The following is a 19,489-nucleotide window of genomic DNA, read 5'->3' as shown; positions in this document are numbered from 1 at the left end:
CTCCTCATCATTGTGACTGACCTTTATTCTGTCAAATGGAGACGTTTTTTCATTTTCTTACCAATGCTAGTGGATTGTTTGATTATTATCCATTCTTACAATTTTATGGTGGTTTTGTACATCAATAATAGAGTAAGTACCAGATCTTTAACTCTTTGTTTTAAACACTCGACCTTATGGGCATCTATACAATGAATGTACTTTATAGATTCTCATGTATTGAAAGTAATGTGTACCTCATAGCAGGCCATCTGTATCATGTTCCACCTATTAAATAACAACTTCACCCACAAGTTTTCTGATGTGTATGCTTGCTTTGTTTGGGGTACTTATGACTTCTTTCCTCTTCAATAATGAAGTTTCATGAGTATAGATGAGGCTAGCAAACAGGGAGTTGATGTCACTCTCCTATTTGTAGAGAGGTTTTTTACTGCACAATAACATCATTATTCAATAATATAATTCATGAGAATTTATGAGAGGTTAGGTAGGAGTTGCCTGAAAGCTAGTGTCATGCAAATACTCATGGAAGATGCTAATAGAAGATAGAATCTTTCTCTGAAATGGTAAGTATCTAATGGAAACACATTTTCACATAAGAAAATGTTACTTTTCCAAAACCAGATCTTTGGTGACCAACTAGCAGGAAGGAGATAATAGAAAGGGAATTTCCATCTTCACCGTCACATCTGATGATGTGTTAAAATTTTTCCTCTTACTTTTACTTTAAGGCTTTCTGTTTGTTAGTGTTTCCTTTATTTTATCATTATTAATTAACTATAATTTCAAAATTCACTCCAGTGAACATAAATATTGAATTTCATGTGACTTTTTATACCCTTTTCACCGAGGAGAATTTTCAAAACATTTCTCAATTGGGCTTAATTTTCTGCTTTTTATTTTAGGTTGATCCACTCCTAATCTGTCTTATAGTGAAGTTATTTCTGTTTTGAGAGTCATGTCTATGATGGAAGTCCCTATACCTTTGACTCAAACTCACTTTCACATGTCACTGAGTATGATATAATTAATGGAATATTTTTGTAGGTTCCCTGAAATCCTCTATCCATCCATATCTTTCCTACAAGATCCTTTGTAAATTGTGTTTTTCAATTCCCAAGAGTTCTGATAGTTATATAGTCATTTGAATACTCAACATCTGTATACATTTACCATCTATCTAAGTCTTTTCTGGTCCCAAGTACCACAGCCTTCAGCTTAGATGGTAAATTAATTTATTCAGGATTAGACCAACTATTGTACTTACTATTTATCTAGACAAGAGTACTCGTACATTATCCACTTCTGATAAGTGTTAAATCTTACACTGTACACAGCTTGCCTATTGAAGAGTGTGTGTAAATCTGCTTTTCTTGATACTACACATTATTGTGTAAGGTATCAAGTGATGTTCATGACCTGAAATACTGAAGTATACAGCTGTAATGGTATGATGTGTTTAATGACTTAATTAATTCATGGTGCATATTTATTCCAGCTATAATTCATGGTCAACATAAGTTACTTGTACTTACATTTGGAATGCCATTGTATAGTTTTTTCTGAATGTATGAAAACCCATAAACCTGTGAATAACATACCACATGCTCATGTTGTGTAACTTACATGTTAATACCTAGTATGATATAAAAATAATCCCATATTTATTATTTTCTCACAGGTTAAATATTAACATGTTTAACATTATTAACAATACAAGTAGTTCTGTTAAATATTTAAATGTTTAAATACCTGTTTTAAGTTTTAATGTTAGTTTGTACACTACACCTCGTGTTAGTTTATACATGCAACCTTTTGTTATACATTCAACCTTGTGTTAGTTTATACATGCAACCTTTTGTTATACATTCAACCTTGTGTTAGTTTATACATTCAACCTTTTGTTAGTTTATACATGCAACCTTTTGTTAGTTTATACATGCAACCTTTTGTTAGTTTATACATGCAACCTTTTGTTAGTTTATACATGCAACCTTGTGTTAGTTTATACATCACACCTTGTGTTAGTTTATACATCACACCTTGTGTTAGTTTATACATCACACCTTGTGTTAGTTTATACATCACACCTTATGTTAGTTTATACATCACACCTTGTGTTAGTTTATACATCACACCTTGTGTTAGTTTATACATCACACCTTATGTTAGTTTATACATGCAACCTTGTGTTAGTTTATACATCACACCTTATGTTAGTTTATACATGCAACCTTGTGTTAGTTTATACATCACACCTTATGTTAGTTTATACATGCAACCTTGTGTTAGTTTATACATCACACCTTGTGTTAGTTTATACATCACACCTTGTGTTAGTTTATACATGCAACCTTGTGTTAGTTTATACATGCAACCTTGTGTTAGTTTATACATGCAACCTTGTGTTAGTTTATACATGCAACCTTGTGTTAGTTTATACATCACACCTTGTGTTAGTTTATACATCACACCTTGTGTTAGTTTATACATCACACCTTGTGTTAGTTTATACATCACACCTTGTGTTAGTTTATACATGCAACCTTATGGGGTGTAGGAAATTTATTGTTATATTAAATTCAAGTTTTAACTATGACTAGAATCTCAATTATTCTGTGGTTAAAAATATTCATGAGTTTATTCAGGATTTTAAAATACAATAAGAAACCTTAATAATCCATTTTTATAATAAACACATTAAATGCTTTCAACAATTCTTTAGATATCTGATAAACTTACAGTTCTGGGTGTTTGGTTTATTTGTTTCCATGCCCAGTGAATAATTATACAAAATGTTAAACTAATGTTCAAACACATAAGATCTATTTCTTATGTTCAAATGTGTAATAAATTCTTTTTGATGAACTTGTTATTTATAATACTGTATAATGAAAACCACATCTAACAAAATCATTTACTAGGATATTTTGTATCCAGTGTTCAAGCATGTAAAAATAGTTAGGCAAGAATGAAACAGTTTAGTTAAAACATTTATCTAAAGTATGAAATATACAAATAGATAGGGTTTGTCTCACTATATATATATATATAAAGTCATGCTTCTATTTTTATTGTATGTCAAAAACCTAATAAAAAGTTAGAATTAATGTAAAAGATCAATATTATTGTAAGTGGTAAGTTGCACATATCCTTCCCTCTCAAAATTAATAGGTTTTTCTCATACTGTTTCTGGCCAGTCAGTGGCTGAATGTAATCATAACAAAACTCTTTGATAATACTTGTCATCTGCATATGATCTGAATAAAGTAAATTAATAGTTGAAAGTACATTAAATACAAGATAAATGTTTTATAAAGGTTCCTACTTTAAATATAACTTTTTTTGCTACAGATAAGTGAGGTTTAGTAACCAGTAACAAGAAGGTATCTTCAGTAGCCATGGCACTTGAAAGTCTTTCAGACATAACAAATTAATCTGAGAGACCATATTTCCTTTCTATTAGCTATATTTTCTGCACCAGCAATACCAAGCATGGAGCACATGTGTTCTAAATTCAATTTTATTACTCATCAGGATCTCTACTACCTTACAATAAATTAATTAACCTGGACATGGTTAAGTACATCAATTGAAAGGGTTTGTCCTCCCAAAACCAAAACTATAACTAAATATCAGATCAGTCAAAAGATAATGGTATTATCTTACTTGATAAAACAAACAAAAAACTCAAACCCATTCGGTGAGCTGCTATACTGTGGCTAAAAACACCACTTTAGAAAAAGTTATTTATATATATGTAAATCATTACTGATAATCAGCTAATAAGGGTTGGAAAAACTGTTCAAATATGTGTAACCACAAAAAGGTACTGCATATATAAAATTTAATAATAAATACCCTGATATAAAAACTATCTTACACAGCAAATACTTGCCAAGTAAGAACATATCCAACAGCAAACAGCCTGGTAGTCAAACTGTTTGAATTAGCAAATACTAACTTATGGTGTAAAATCTAACAGTCTTATTGACAAATTATCTAGCATAGCAAATACCTTAAGAACATGTATTATTCAGCATCAAACAGACCAGTAAACAACCTGTTTGGCCAGCAAATATCTATAGCATGTGCAAAACTTAACAGCATACAAGTTGGCACAGTAAGTGTCTATCAAAAACATATTCAATAGCATATAACCCAGTGGGATAACTATACTTCAAAGCAAGTATTTTCTGTATGTGTAAAAATCCACAGCAAACAACCTGGTAAACAAACTGTTTTTCACAACAAAGATCTATTGATTATGTAAATATGTTACAACAGACACCAAGCAGACAACCCACATTTCATAACAAAGGTCTATCAATTATGTAAACATTTAACAGTTAAGCACCTCGGTAGACAACATACTTTTCACAACAAAAGGTCCATGAATTATGTAAACATTTAACAGTAAACAACCTGGTAGTCAACTTATTTTCCACAACAAAAGTTTATGGATGGGTAAAATTTAACAATACGTAGCTTGACAAAACACAATTTGGCACAATGAAAGTCAGCGAGCATTTATTTGCCACTATACACAACAATAGCTAGTGATCCACTTTCCAGGATCACATGGCTATTGCTTTGATTGTTTTATTCACTATTTGTACCCCAGTGGGGTGATACTACCTGGTCTCAAAAGTAAAATAAGCCCAGAAGTAGTTACTGGCAATCAAACATTGTGAACCTTCAAGATTTAGTAGCTGAATGAAAAAAATTAAACTACTGGTGTTGACTGGGCATGAAAATTTTGATAAAGGTTAGCTGTATTTGTTTACAAGAAATACACACACACACACATACATACATGTTAATAATAGATTAGTTATAACAATTGAAGATAATAGTAAGTTGTTGGAACAGATTTTAATACATGGTACAGACTTCATACTTTATAGTTTTAAGTGTAGTGTTAGTTTATAAAACTTATAAACTACATCATCAAATAAAGTGACAAAGTTCTGTGATGTTTAATTCAATCTTATAAAATATTAAATTTTTTCTAGTAAATAACTGTAGATATGACCTGAAATTGTATTTATCCTACCAATAACAACTGAGATTGCAGATGTTAAAGCAAAACGTCTTGTCACTTACAAACACATACCTTGGAACATGTGAAAGTTTCCAAAAGAACTGGAGTTAAAGTTTAAACTTCACCTAACGTTTTTATATATTCTCATGATGAAACATCACCATCAAAATCCATTTCCTTGAAAGATTTTTAATTATATCTTAAGAACGTAGTGATAACAAACAGTTGATGAAAGAAAGTTTACACACTGTAAGTGAAAGTTCAACTCCCAATATCAATTCAAACTAATTCCTCTTGCATTTGCTTCTTTCTAAATTAAAAGTTTTATAACTTCCTAAATGCTGTATATTTATATTAATATTTATAACACTGTTTATTGTATGATTATATTAATATTTATAACACTGTTTATTGTATGTTTATATTAATATTTATAACACTGTTTATTGTATGTTTATATTAATATTTATAACACTGTTTATTGTATGTTTATATTAATATTTAAACACTGTTTATTGTATGTTTATATTAATATTTAAACACTGTTTATTGCATGTTTAAATTAATATCTATACTAAATATTGTTTAATTCATTAATGTTATTGATTTACTGAAGATGAAATATGTGTAATTCAAAAACATTCATTACAGATGTTTACATGTGTTGCCATGGCATTACTATTTATTGTCAGTTTTGTTTCTACGTTCTGATTGCTGATAAAAAGTATTTTTATGTAAGATTAAAATGAGCAAAAATAAAACACACATCACAGTGTTAAGTCACAATGAAAGCTTCCTAATTACTTAAATCAACATGTTCCATTGTAATACTAAACACAAATTATCAGCTCATAATAACCCTTCAACTTGAGTATATCTTGTACTACAGGTATTGATGACACAAACACAGTCAAACAATCCTTAATAAAATATTGTGTAATAAAGTAAACTTTTCTAATATAGCCTCTATTACTGAGTCACACAAATTGAAATGAGTATCATTATATTTAGGTCACTCAGTAGACGTGTGGTATCTGAAGATGTAATTTCAACATCTTAATGTTTGAAATTTCCTTTTTTAACTACTGTTTTAGTGAATAATATTTAAATCAAGATAAGTTATTGATAAGTTGATGTGACAAACCTCATAACCTGGTTTAACTTATTATAATTGCAAATTTCCAACTAATTTAAACATCCAAAGTATAATACAATTACAACAATTTTTAATACACAAATCAGAGAGTCACATACAACCACAGCTCATATAAAATATTATAAAACTAGCCTGTAATAAGTGAAACTGTTTTTCCTTTGTTTTAGAGGGCCAGTATTTTGTAGAATAGAATCACATTTCAGTTGTAATACATTACACATGTATATATTACTATTATTTACAAATATATCTTAAAATTTCAGCTACTTCTCTTAGAACACTGAACAGTAAAGAAATACAGAAAACAATCTTCTCTCCTACTTTTAAAATGTGTGCTCACTTGCCACAACTTTCTAAGCCTTGCCAAATCTTACAAGTGGAGTATGTAAAACAAAATTTTTAATATTTTATATACACATTTTGAAATAAAAAGAATGATATGAAACTTGGACTTGATCTTGGACATCTGACCAGATAATTTTCAAGCATCCAGGTCAACTCTTCCAACCTGACCTGTAAAAAGGTGTAAATCTGGTCTGGGAGGTGGAAGAGGTACTCCAGCTGTGGTATTGTCTGTTTAGCCATCAAGTTCTGTTTGAAGCAGAAAGAAGAGGAAAATAGGAGAATGCAAGGGCTCTCTTGCAAGTTCCTCTTAATTATGTTTAATTCATAAGGAAATATCACGTGGGCCAGACCTTGGGGAATAAGAGCTTCCAAAGACAAGTCCCCAAATGTGATAAAATCTTTCAAGCAGGATTGTGCATTTTAAACTGATGATTCTATGGATTGAAGACGAACTGGAAACAGTTGATGTAAGAGTTCAAAAAAACCTTTTTATTATCAAACAATGAGTTGGAGTCAAAAGAAACATATCTACTCTCAACAAACAGTTGAGTGTACCAGGAGGCTACTGTCCATGATGGAGCAAGAGAATGTGATTTGTCCTTGTAATAATATAACTGTACTTCCTGGGAGTGGAGCATTTATCAAAAGCTCTGACCATCCAAGAGAAAAATGGAGGTGACCCAGCAAATGCAAAACAAAATATCTTGTAATTGATACAGACTGAAGAAAAAAAGTGTGTAAATCTATAGTAAATTCATACATGTCAAGAGGGTGTATCTACCCAACAAATCCAAACAACATAGGAGCTAAGGAAAACAAATGGGCAAAAGTAAACAACAAAAGAGAATGACCACCTTTCAAAAACTCTTCAGGGGAACAATGGATAGCATCAGACAAAAAGAAAATGTGAAGTAACATCGGTGGGTAATTAAAGATAAACAATGATGGTAATACTCTGCATATGAAATATCTATGTGCGAAACCAAACTTGGATTAATGATCCCAACTGTGAAGAATCTACAGAATTTGAATCTCAATGACAGACCAAAGTATGGGCATGTAAGATATCATGCATAGGAGAGGACAAACAGTATTCAGGAAAAGGATGTGTGTCACATAAAAAATAAAGTACAAAATGTAACAAGCCTGTCATGTCTTCATCCTCTAATCCAACATTCCTAGATTAAGGAAGAAAGACTGATAGTTAGGAGAACCCCCATACTGCAGGAATGACTTTATTTCACTGAGTACCAAATGTTCCTCTGTCAATAAAGGTCACCTGTGGATACAAAAAAAGTTGTACCAGTATCAATACTAGTACCAGTTGAAGAAGTCATAACAATAAAATGTAAATTCATAACTGAATATGAAGTATTACCGAGTATGTAACAACTGAAGATGAAAAATCTTGATAAACAAAAATATTTTATGAAACAAATTCATCTCTCACATAACTGCTTTTAGACTTTTAAATACCAAACACTAAGTTCAAAACTATGAACAAGTTTAAGCAAAATTTAAAACTTCAAAGCATGACAAGAAATAAGTCTAAATACTTGAGTAACAAATTAATAATAAGTTAGACTTTAATTCAGGTAGTGCTACCTGCATAAGTTGGTGTCACATTCCTGTCAGTAGGTTGTTGCATGGTTATTTACATGATACAGCACAGCTCAACCATGTTAAAACACATGAACATAAGTGAGAGTATGGTGGATAGTGGAAAGCAAAAATTTTGAGCGTATAGAGATCAGTAATAATAAAGAAAAGTTTTATGTAAGTAGAAGTATCGTACTGAAAGTTTTCATTACCTTCACACTTCTGTATTTCTTAATATTATAAAAATGACATATGTGTGCAAAAAGGAAAGAAATGAAATCCGAAGAATTATTTCTTTACAGCAATTAACCCCTTTTCCGATTAGTGATAAGATTCTAATATAATTATAGCTTACAATTTATGTTATTACTGATTTCGAATTTACAATATTTATCAAGTCATAAAAGCATTTTTTTTTTTTTGTCAACTTAGCTTCTTTTGTAATCTGGATGAGACGGTCGTTAACATCACAATGACTTTCCTCACATTGTCTTCCCCAGACGAATAAAGTTTGGTAAGCAACGCCTTTTTATCTTTACGAAACTAGTGCCATCTGTAGTATTTAAATTCAAATTGCACGAACAAAGGTTCTTCGTTATGTAACATTTGAACAGTTTCATTTTATGAATAAAAGCATTGATTTGGTGTAATGAAATAATAAAAGGACTGGGCACTTTTGAAGAGCGAATGGGAATCGTGCAAAACCACGTGCTCTGATCTTAAAATTTTAAATATATTTCTCCCCTGCTAGATCATGTTTTATTTAAATATTACAAAGTAAAAACTGGATTTCATCAGTACCAGTGAATAATGTAAGGCCATGTCGAAACACGTTAGGCCCGGCATGGCCTAGCGCGTAAGGCGTGCGACTCGTAATCCGAGGGTCGCGGGTTCGCGCCCGCGTCGCGCTAAACATGCTCGCCCTCCCAGCCGTGGGGGTGTATAATGTGACGGTCAATCCCACTATTCGTTGGTAAAGAGTAGCCCAAGAGTTGGCGGTGGGTGGTGATGACTAGCTGCCTTCCCTCTAGTCTTACACTGCTAAATTAGGGACGGCTAGCACAGATAGCCCTCGAGTAGCTTTGTGCGAAATTACAAAACAAACAAACGAAACACGTTAATGATAGGAACTAATCATTAGAAAAAAAATGGAAAACATATATATATTGAAATTTTGTTAATATTTATTTCTATTTATCTATCCTGTACTTCAGCGATATGAAGTGGAATTTCTATTGCATCAGGTTTGGGAGGACCCAAGGTTGGAGTATAACAGTGAAAGTCGACATAAAAGTTTGAATGCTTTAACACATGCTGGTAAAGATATGGATAACAGAAACGTATTTCATCAAACATGGCGACTTCAAGTATCCCCTTGTTCCGGTCCACATCACTTTCCGGGTTACTCCAGATGGCGTTGTCCAGTATACTCAAAGGTGTGTTTTTTTGTGTGTTTGTGTTTTCCTTATAGCAAAGCCACAAAGGGCTATCTGCTCAACCCACGGAGGGGAATCGAACCCCTGATTTTAGCGTTGTAAATCCGGAGACATACCGCTGTACCAGCGGGAGGCTACTCAAAGGTAGAACGAAGTCCGGAAATCATGATTTCCACGAATGTTTCTGATTTAGAACATACTGAGTAATTTATACTTGAATATTAGACTCTAAATCACTTGAAATAAATGCAAACAGAAAATTTTCTAAATAATTTATATTCTATCTTGTGAGATTATTCGTTTGGTTTTATTAGGCCGTTTGGTGTTTCAATTTTGGCTTCAAACCAAATGAAACTAATTTTTACATAATAATCTATAAGCTACTTGTATGTATATCGCTATTTGGTAGCCACAAACATCGTCTCCTATATTGTCATAGGCCCAGCATGGCGAGGTGGTTAAGGCACTCAACTCGTAATCTGAGGGTCGTGGATTCGAATCACCGTTACACCAAACTTGCTTACCCTTTCAACCGTGGGGACGTTATAATGTTACAGTCGATCCTACTATTCGTTGTTAAAAGAATAGCCCAAGAGTTGGCGGTGGGTAGTGATGACTAGCTACCATCCATCCTTCTAGTCTGTTAAATCCTTGTGTGGCTTTGCGCGAAATTAAAAAAAAACAAACAACGTTGTCATAGTATCCACAGTAAAGTACTTGTAAAGCTAACACTAATTTCTGTACACAACTTATATGAACTGACTCTCTTATACAGAGTCTCTGTTCACCATTGACACAGGACTCGTGTCTGCTCATATGTAATCTGGTGTCTAAAATTAACATTCTTAGCTCTACAATTAAAATATGAATAGAAAGTCCATATACGTGTATTGAATTAATAATGAAAGAATTATTTTTCGTAGCGTGTGCTTATTATATTTCAGGCACAGAACATTGGAAACTAAGGCCTAATTTTTCTTCTGTTTCAAATAATTTACGCACTACTTTTAGAATTCATTGCTCCGATATATGTTGAATAAATATGTACTTACATTTTGGGGGTGGTGAAATATTTGGAAACTGCTGTCTAATTTCTTCTTTATTTCGTATGTATTGAATGCAATAAGATTTACTTAAACATTAGCCCAAAAATACTTGAAACGAATGTCCAATTTATTCTCCAAAATGATTTATAAGGTATTTATTCATTTGAAAATTGTTTGGTAACATGTAAGTTTGTTTGTTTTGTTTGTTTTAAATTTCGCGCAAAGCTACTCGAGGGCTATCAGCGCTAGCCGTCCCTAATTTAGCAGTGTAAGACTAGCGGGAAGGCAGCTAGTCATCACCACCCACCGCCAACTCTTGGGCAACTTTTTTACCAACGAATAGTGGGATTGATCGTAACATTATAACACCTTTACAGACGATAAAGCGAGCATGTTTGGTGCGACCGGGATTCGAACCCGCGACCCTCGGATTACGAGTCGAACGCCTAGACACACTTGGCCACGCTGGACCCACGCGCAAAGCTACACGAGGACTATCTGCGCTAGCCGTCCCTAATTTTGTAGTGTAAGAATAGAAGGGAAGGCAGTTCGTCATCACCACACACCACCAACTCGTGGGCTACTCTTTTACTAACGAATAGTGGGATTTACCGTTACATTATAACGCTCCCACGGCTGAATGGGTGAACATGTTTGGCGTGACGGGGATTCGAACCCGCGAATTACGAGTCGAGTACCATAATTACCTTTCCATGCCGATCCTGGTGTATGTAAGTGTTATATTCATACGTCTTGAAACTAATACCAGTTTTAGTTCAGAAAGGACTTAATAAGAATATTTTTCTTGTTACAGTTGGTTATTCGATTCTTAATTAAACAAAATATAATGTTCGTAATATTTCACCTTTTTTTCCAACAGCATGATAGTTCTTGTTTTATGGTATGAAATCTTTCATATCTGAAAAGTCTGTACGTTGTATGAAGCAGAGTTTTAACACTAGAAACTTTGTAACTGAAACTAAGTAACGTGAGAATGTTCTGTGATATATCGAACATCTGAACAACGTGATAATCGACGTCTACTTTTACAGTTTCCGAAAGGGTTTTATCATTGTTTTTCCTGTTACAGAAGAGAGATGGTTTTAAACTGTCAAGGAAACTTGAGAATTTTCCCTTTTGACAATCCTAAGTGTCCTTTTGCTCATGAAAGTGGTAAGTGTAGTAATATTTTTTTGCCTAAAATTAGCTCAAAAATCTATTGTCGTTACTGTAAAAATAGCATGTAAATTTTGCTTGTACAATCGTTATTTAGAATATCATACGTAAAGACTTCCAACATCTTAGTTACGAATTAAAATATGGTATAATTAAGACTGTGAGTTAGAGACACCGTTTGGTCTGTCTTTAACTGTTTTAGTTAAAAAACATTACGTTTGTTTTCATGTGTTTCAATTAGAAATTATGTCTATCCTCAACTGTTTTAGTAAAAAAAAACATTACGTTTGTTCTCAAGTGTTTTGTTTAAAATACAAGAATTATAATTATTAGAAATTTCTTATAGTTCAACATGCACCTAATAACTGGTAATTTAGGCTTGTGAAGTACGTGCTTACGTTAATCTCAAATGGTTGTTGTGTGATTATTGTTTTCTTTCTTACTTTTCTATATTGACAGACTCTTGTGATTGAACGTCCTTATCAAGTAGGAAAAAATTAATTAAACTTGATCTACACTGATTTTACTCTTCTCGTAGTGTTCCAAAATTTAAGAATTGAGGAATTTCATTAACCATCATAAAGGGTCTAAAAAAACATTGTTCAGAACGTCAAAAGTGCTACTTTTTAGCGATGTCGAGAAAACCCACTTGTAGAGAAATATATATATGTAAAAACGGCTCGTTTGGGTTGTGAGAAAATATTTTACGTAGAGGAGCGAACAACGTTTCGACCTTCTTCGGTCATCGTCAGGTTCACAAAGAAAGAGGTAACTGACCGGAAGCTGACCACATGTGTGAAAGGGGTTGTGTAACTGCGTGTCGGAATGTAGAGGGTGTGTTTAGATGTTTGAATATATAATTTTATATTATTATTATTTGTTATATTATTTTTAATATAGGTATAAAGGTGTTCCTTTGTATTTGTTTATTTTGGACTTGAGTTGTTGTATAAGTAAGGCTTCTTTAATTTTGCGTTTGTTTATGCTTGTTTCATTATTTAGTATTTGGGCGTTTTCTATTTTTTGTTTCTCAATAAATAGTGTCTAACGAAAAGTCAGAGGTAAAGCTACAGTGGTCGTCCACAGAAAGGAACATAATCAACGCTACATCTCTGAGAAAACACAACGCTTATTTGGTGAAAAACAATACAGGAGATTGTGACAGGAGATACACCTGGCGAGGCAAGTGTGTGTGTGTGTGTGTTTTATCATTAAAAACTTTATTGTTGTTGTTGGATTTCATGAAAAGCTACACAAAGTTTATCAAACAATATGCATCTCTGATTGTGGGCCCGGCATGGCCAGGTAGTTAAGGCGTTCGCCTGATCATCCGAGTGCCGGGGGGTTCAAATTCCTGTTGCACATGCTTGCCCTTTTAGCCGTGGGGACGTTATAATGTGACGGTCAATTCCAGTATTCCTAGGTAAAAGAGTAGCCCAAGAGTTGGCGGTGGGTGATGATGACTAGTTGCCCTCCCTCTAGTCTTACTCTGCTAAATTAGGGACTGCTAGCACAGATAGCCCTTGTGTAGCTTTGCGCGAAATTCAAAAACAAACAAACAAACAAACAAATAGTGATTGTGAAACACAATTTGAAATAAATACTTTTCTGAAAGGAACAAGGAGTGGCCAAATGTTTATTGTGCTCAGACTGAATCCGAGAATTCATTATATGCTGTTTACTTTAGCTTCGTGGGTGTGCTATAATAGTGACAGTTAAATCTCGTTATTCAGTCAGAAAATAATAGCCCATTAGTTAGCTTTATGTTACTAACTGGTTAACTTCCTTATAGTATGCCAGATCAAAACTTAGAAGCAGTCACAAATAGATAGAAGTTTCGTGTAGGTTTCTAGAGACATGTGTTTGTAATTATTTTTATGGTATTAGCCTACACTATCATTTTAATTCTGATTATTAGTGAGATGTTTTTATAATATTTATATGCTAAGTATTTTATTCAATTTTTGACTCTTAATCTGTTGCTGTTTTCGAAAAAGTCCTGAAAAAAGACCATTTCTATGTTCTTAGATACAATGGTTATGTATTCTCAGTAACGATACTTTGTGAAATCAAGTGAAACTCTCCTATACGTTATGGGGTATGTATTGAGAGATTGGTTGCTGCCTCAACTTATAAATTCCGTGTATTTAGTTTCTCAGTATGAATGTGCTTGACATTATCATTTACTTTAACTGTTGTTGTTTGCTTAGTGGGAACTCCACAATCGGCTATATGTGCTCAATCTTCCATATCTAATCACAGACTTTGGTCAGTAACTTCCTGCTGGACAGCCCATCATTTGTTCATATTATACTTCATTTTTATCTCCAGGTCCTCTACACGATAAGATAGCTGATCTAATTTAAATATAATAATTACGATAAACACTGGAGAACTTTATATTGATAGCCAACCGTATCTGACACTAACTGTTTTCTTAACACTTCCGTAGATATTTTTTGGAACTAAACACGAAGCTACACAATAAGCTATCTTGCTCTGCCCATCATGGGTATCGAAACCCGGTTTCTAATGGTGTGAGACCAAAGACATGCCATTGTAACACTGGAGGCCTTTCATAGATAACAACAACTTATTATAACCACCTTTTAAAACATCAAAGCTAATAAATGAAAAACTAAATATTTTCGAAAAAAACGACATTAGTGAGTCAGGAATAACTGGTTGAGTTTCACTATTAATTTTTTTTTTTTTTCTAATTAGGCATGAATGTGTTTGTTGTTTTAGTAGCAAAATGAATTTGCATCTCAATCAATAGATAGTTATATAAATACTTCTTCCTGATTCCCTTTTCTTTCGTGAATCAACTGCAGTAATCGCTGGTACGTCTGGGTCGGTGTTAAAAATATTCTTGCAAAGTGATTGATAAATTGGCACAGTTGCAACGGCTTCCTAGTGGCTCAGCGTTAAGCCTTAAGGCTCAAACCACTAATAACCGGGTTTCGATACTCGTTTTAGGTACAGCACAAATAGCCCATTCCGAATAAAAGCGTTGTAATTATTATTGTGCAAAATATTAACAAATGACCTAAAGTCACTAGTCAGTTAGTTAGTCTGTACATTCTTTGAGTCTTCAAAAACTTGCAGTTGTTCTAGGATTCGACAATAGATGTCGCTGCATATTATGTCTTAGGAAATTAAAGGGATCCGGTATTTCAAAATAAACATTTGTAAAACAATATTTTAGTAGCTACTTTAGTTCGATTTTAAGACCACCTATGTTTTTATTACGGTCTCATACTCAACACAGTTTATTTGTACAAGCTTATGTTTCAGTTTTTGGTGGTTTTTATTTATTTATTTCATGAACATTCCCACTTTTGTTTATTTCTTTAAACACTTTCATTTTAGCCTAACTTGTCAGAGCTGGATTAGAATACCTCTTGAGCTGATTCTGGTTAGGTCATCATTTGTTTAAATTTTACCTTAATATATGGCCCAACATGGCCAATTGGTTAAGGCACCGAGGGTCGCGGGTTCGTATCCCCATCGCACCAAACATCCTCGCCCTTTCAACCGCGGGGGCGTTATAAATTGACGGTCAATCTCACTATTCGTTGGTAAAGGAGTAGCACAAGAGTTGGCGGTGGATGGTGATGACTAGCTGCTTTACCTCTAGTCTTACACTGCTAAATTGGGGTCGACTAGCGCAGATAGCCCTCCAGTAGCATTGCTCGAAATTCAACTCACGCCAAACCTTTATATACATAAACAAGAGGATCAGTTTGCAAGTTGTCCTGTGCTACTGCGTGATTATAATGCTAATTCAAATATTGTAATATTAAGTATTTAAATAATTCGTTCACACTATAACAGTCGTATTCATAAAATTTAATAAGTAAAGTCTTGACCGGTATTATACTCGTATGTGTAATGTCTTGTTAAACCTTAAACACTTTGCTATGGGATTAAAGGTCTTGTCGGCAATAAAAGTGTCACGTGTAGATTGGTTGACACACTCTACTTTGATTTTACTCATTTGTTCTAAGAATTATATTTCTTTATTCCTTGTACTTGTCTTAGAGAAATAGTACTGGTATATTTGTGTATATGTAACCTTGTTTCTTGTTTGTTTGTTTTCGGATTTCGCACAAAGCTACACGAGAGCTATATGCGCTAGTTGTGCCTAATTTAGCAGTGTAAGACTAGAGAGAAGGCAGCATGTCATCGCCACCCACCGCCAACTCTTTGGCTATTCTTTATCCGATGAATAGTGTGATTGACCGTAACACTATAACACTCTCACGGCTGAAACTAGAAGCATGTTTGGTTTGATGAGGATTCGAACCCTCGACCCTCATATTACTAGTCGAGTGCCTTAATCAACTGGCCATGCCGGGCCATTGTTGTTTGTTGGACGTCAAGCACAAAGCGACACAATGAGCTATCTGTGGTTTTCCAATCATGCGTATCGGAACCCGATTGTTAGCATTGTAAGTCCGCTGTGCCACAGAGAGCACGTAATGACGTGTGAAGAAAACCAACAAAAACACCATAGTGGAATGTTTAGCTGTTTAACCGACCTAGCTCATGGTGTTCTACTGGTCCAGGTTAACATATTAACTCTTTTCGCTCTTCCAACAGACGAGTACAGCTGTTTAAGAGTTCTACTCGTTTTCACCCGAGACAAATCTTTCTACATCAGTACCGTTTTCGCTCCGGGAATTATCCTGATTTCCAGTTCTTTCATCAGCTTCTGGCTGGAAACCAACGCTGTGCCAGCCCGCGTCATGATCGGAGTGACCACGATGTTGAACTTCTGTACTACGACCAACAGTTTCCGGTCCACGCTACCTGTGGTTCCAGCATAACTGCGATGAACATGTGGGATGGGGTTAGCATATTTTTCATCTACGCCTCCTTGTTGGAGTTCATAGCAGTAAACTACCTGTACAGAAATCCTGGGTTTCACCAGTCCACCAGTCGTCCAGAATCTGCAGTGAACCAGCCTCCGACGGAACCCACATGAACAAGTTCAGCAATGACCCGAGAGAGCCGCAAGTTCGGGAAATATGGGGTGGTACGATTTTTGTTTGTTTGTTTGATTTTGTTTACGAAGCACAAGTTAAATCATTCCGATTAACGTACACATAATATCTATGCATCTTAAGACTCATTATTTGTGGTGTTTCTTTTGTCTGTTCTTTCTCTCACTTCTATAGTACATGTTTTCTGTTTAAATATTTCTTTCCTTTGGGTTTCTTACTAATCGTGCTCAAAAGGTTTTTGTCACTGTTGTTCTAATTGTTCATATATTTGGTATTTTATCGAAAATTCGGTAAATCGTAATATTTCGTACGATATTTTACTGAAAATAAATGGTAAAGAAACGTAAGGAAGGTGAAAGTTGCCCCTCCCAATGACTCAGCGGTATGTCTGCAGACTTACAACGCTACAATCCGGGTTTCGATACCCGTGGTGAGCAGAGTACAGATAGCCCCTTGTGTAGCTTTGTGCTTAATTCAAAACAACAACGGTAAAAGTTAAATTCTTTATGTTTAATTATGCATGTCTCAGGGTGTATTTTGTAGGACCATAGACAACTAATTTCCAATTGTAATTCAAGAGAACTCCGGAACTCATAAAGTAATTACAGAAGAGTATAATATATATATATATATATCGTTATTTTATGGAAAAAGAAAGCAAAGCAAAAAAAAAAACGAACAGTGCAAACTATTTCGTGCCATTTCGTGCTCACTGCTTTATAAACTAAATCAAGATGTTGGTTGTTCTACCTACAATTAAGTCGTCAAACGTTTTTACTTTGCCGTTGAGTGGGTAAACAGTTAGATATTATTTTCATGTATTTCTACAAACAATTTGAACATAATATATGCATAAGTATTTACAATTCCTTATGTAACTGAGCTGCTAAACAAGGAGTTGGAGATTTTAAAAATTATGTAATACACTGCAGTGACATCACAACTTTTTAATTATTTGTTTGGAATCAAGGACAAGGAACGGATTAGCTGTTTTCTGCACATCATGGGTATAGAAACCTGGTTTCCATTGTAAGTCGGTAGTCTTACCACTGTGTCACTAGGGGCGTATTCTTTTGTAAGCTCTTCATCCAGTGATGTGTGTTTGTTTTTGGAATTTCGCACGAAGATATGCGAGGGTTATCTGCGCTAGCCGTCCCAAAATTAGCAATGTAAGACTAGAGGAAATGCATCTAGTCAACACCACCCACTGTCACATTATAACGCTCTCACGGCTAATTGGGCAAGCATGTTTGGTGTGACGGGGATTCGAATCCGTGATATTCAGATTACGAGTCAACCTCTGGCCATGCCGATCGTGAAGGGAGGGGCAGATTTTGAGATTAATTAAAAATACAGGGTTGCCCGTAAGTCCCTACCCATCCATATCTTATGTATCCAGTGTATCTGTTTGCTGTCCTCCATTTCATATACCCACGTACTTGTCACAATACGCTCTTTAAGTGTAAATGGGCTTACATCGGCCATATTTCTCTGAAATAAAGAAACAAATTGATAATATATGGGTAATTGAATATTACATAATAACATATGGATGGGTAGGGACTTACCGGCTACCCTGTATATTTAACGGTCCCACCGTCTGGGTTGTTTTTGTTTTACTGATTTCTAATTTTTGTTTTATATACAAAATGTCTGAAATAACATGTTGTTTTTCTACTTTGTTCAGGGTAGTTGTTCTCACAAGATTGGACTCGAAGACAACATCCATGAAAGTAATAATATCCAACCAGAGGTTCCCACGATAGATGTAAACCGATTCCGCAGAAGAAAATCCAGAATTGTTGCTTCGTTTGCTGATTGGTTGTGCCGGTCTGTTGTTGGAGAACCGTGCATGGGAACTCGACCAAAACTTGCCAAGAAGATTGACAACGTCTCCAAACTGGTGTTTCTCTTGCTGTTCTTTTGTTTCGCTCTGGGATTCTTCTTAACATACGCAGTGATTGAACCAATGCAAGACGAAAACTGGACTCTTACTGAGTAACAATGAGATGATAAACAGTCAAAACAACTTCCTCCTGTATAGAACTAAAACATTGTGCTCTTTCAATCCTTGGGTTACGTGGCTTGAAAGCAGAAGTGAGAAGACGCATAGCTCCATGATAAAAAAACAAACACAAATGAAAATACTCAGTATTGGATATTTTATTCATTCTCAGTTTTCCTTCCGAGAGTAAGTCTCAACATCGTTGCAGACCGTTGTTTTTCTAATGCAATGTTTCTATTGTGACGTTCCACCAGCCCTTCTGGAAATGTCTACAGTTCTAAACAAACCACATCTTTGTCGAGATTAGAATTCAAAACGTATAAAACTTTTTCATTCTCGCATTTACTTATTGTTGATGGATCATTCACAATCTGCGTTGTCAGTTCTGATTTGTATATTACAATGCATCAGGCCAAGCGTGTTAAAGCGTGCGACTCGTAATCTGAGGGTCGCGGGTTCGCATCCCCGTCGCACCAAACATGTTCGCCCTTTCAGCCGTGGGGGCGTTATAATGTGACGGTCAATTCTACCATTCGTTGGTAAAAGAGTAGCCCAAGAGTTGGCGGTGGGTGGTGATGACTAGCTGCCTTCCCTCTAGTCTTACACTACTAAATTAGGGACGGCTAGCATAGATAGCCCTCGAGTAGCTTTGTGCGAAATTCAAAAACAAAAA

General features: G+C 34.6%; 1 pseudogene; it reads left to right on the top strand.

The window, feature by feature from the left end:
- LOC143236517 (glutamate-gated chloride channel-like) overlaps window positions 1–16,833 on the top strand; it is a 26,993-nt pseudogene extending 10,160 nt beyond the window's left edge.
- The last annotated feature ends 2,656 nt before the right edge of the window (window positions 16,834–19,489 follow it).

The sequence above is a fragment of the Tachypleus tridentatus genome, chromosome 13, assembly GCF_004210375.1.
Source record: "Tachypleus tridentatus isolate NWPU-2018 chromosome 13, ASM421037v1, whole genome shotgun sequence".
In the NCBI taxonomy this organism is placed as follows: domain Eukaryota; kingdom Metazoa; phylum Arthropoda; class Merostomata; order Xiphosura; family Limulidae; genus Tachypleus; species Tachypleus tridentatus.
The sequence above is the reverse complement of the archived record's forward strand: the minus strand, read 5'-3'. Positions and strand labels throughout refer to the sequence as shown.